Genomic DNA, 2,093 nt, shown 5'->3' with positions numbered 1-2,093 from the left:
TCAGGGCCCGGGCGGCGGGAAGGGGCGGGCCCGGCGCCCGCCCGGCCTCCTTCCTGCCGGCGGGGCGGGGAGCGGCCCCGGGAGGAGCCGGCAGGGCCGTGCTCGGCGGCTGGTGGGGCGGAGCCCGGCGGTGCTGAGGGGAGCGGCCGGGCGGAGCTGTCGGCCCGCGCTGCGGGAGGACGGCGGCTGCGGGGTGGGGGTGCTCGGGGCGTGTGGGGGTACGGAGGGACACAGAGCGGGCTGGGCTGGAGTGGAAGAGCCTGTTTCAGTGGCAAGGGGCCTGTCCCAACTGCCAGGCCACTCCAGGGCTGAGCAGAAGGTCAGGCATGTTGTTAAGGGCGTTGTCCAAGTGCCTCTTAAGCCCTGCCGGGCGTGGGCGCTGGCCGCTGCGGGTCGCGCTCAGGGCACGTCGGTGGGACACGGTCCCCTCCGGCCCGAGGGGGGAATCACAGAACCACGGGACACTGAGGGTCGGAAGGGACCTCCGAGATCACCGAGTCCAGCCCCCCTGCCGGAGCAGGACCAGAACCAGGGCAGATCACTCAGAAAGGCATCCAGACAGGCCTTGAAAGTCTCCAGAGAAGGAGACTCCACAGCCTCTCTGGGCAGCCTGTTCCAGTGCTCAGTAACCCTCACAGTAAAGAAGTTCTTCCTTGTGTTGAGGTGGAACTTCCTCTGCTCGAGTTTGAGTCCATTGCCCCTCATCCTGTCATAGGGCACAGGTGAAAACAGGTTGTCCCTGCCTTCTTGATGCCCAGCCCTTAGACAGTAATTAGTTCCCCCCTCAGTCTTCTCTTCTCTAGACTCAACAGCCCCAGGTGTCTCAGCCTTTCCTCATAAGGCAGGTGTTCCAGTCCCTCAACCATCCTCATAGCCCTCTGTTGGACTTTCACAAGTAAATCCCTGTCCCTCTTGAACTGGGGAGACCAGAACTGAACACAATACTGCAGATGTGGTCTCACTAGGGCAGAGCAGGGGGAGAGAAAAACATCCCTCAACCTGCTGGACACACTCTTCTTAACGCACCCCAGGATACCATTGGCCTTCTTGGCCACGAGGGCACATTGTTGTCCATGGATAACTTGTTGTCTACCAGGACTTCAAAGTCCTTCTCCACAGAGCTGCTCTCCAGCAGATCACCTCCTGGCCTGTACTGGTGCATTTTGTTGTTCCATCCCAGGTGCAGGACTCTGCACTTGCTCTTGTTGAACCTCATTAGGTTCATCTTTGCCCAGCTCTCCAGCCTGTCCAAATCTTGCTGAATGGCTGCAGAGACTTCAGGTGCATCAGTCCCAGCTTCGTATCACCAGCAAACTTGCTGAGAAGACGCTCTGTCCTGTCATCAAGGTCATTGATAAAGATGTTCAACAGGACTGGACCCAGCACCGATCCCTGAGGGACTCCACTAGTTGCAGGTCTCCAGCTGGACTCTGCACCACTGACCACCACTCTTGGGGCTCTATTGTGTAGCCAGTTCTTAATCCATCTCACTATCCATTCTTTTATCCCACATATCCTGAACTTGCTCACAAGGATGTTATGGGAGACTGTCAAAAGCCTTGCTAAGGTCAAGGCAGACTACATCCACTGGTCTCCCTGCATCTATCCATTCAGTCACACCATCATAGAAGGCTATCAGGTTAGTCAAGAATGATTTCCCTGTGGTAAATCCATGCTGACTATTCCTGATAATCTTCTCTTCCATGTGCTTAGACATGACCTCTAGAATGAGCTGATCCATCTTCTTCTAGGGATGGAGGTGAGGCTGACTGGTCTGTAATTTCCTGGATTCCTTCTTGCCCTTTTGAAGACTGGAGTGACATTGGCTTTCCTCCAGTCCTCAGGCACCTCTCCGTTTTGCAATCATCTTTCAAAAATGATAGAGAGTGGTAGGACAATAACATCAGCCAGCTCTCTCAACACTCTTGGGTGAATCTCATCAGGGCCCATGGACTTGTGCACACTCAATTTGCATAACTGATCTCTGACTCACTCTTCATTGACTAGTGGAGAGGAGTCTCCCTCCTCCAGGCTTACCCCCCTATGTCCAGGGTCTGAAGCTTATAAGGGCTGGTCTTAGTAAAGACTGAAGC

The sequence above is a fragment of the Apus apus genome, chromosome Z (assembly GCF_020740795.1).
Source record: "Apus apus isolate bApuApu2 chromosome Z, bApuApu2.pri.cur, whole genome shotgun sequence".
In the NCBI taxonomy this organism is placed as follows: Eukaryota; Metazoa; Chordata; class Aves; order Apodiformes; family Apodidae; genus Apus; species Apus apus.
This window is presented reverse-complemented; position numbering follows the sequence as displayed.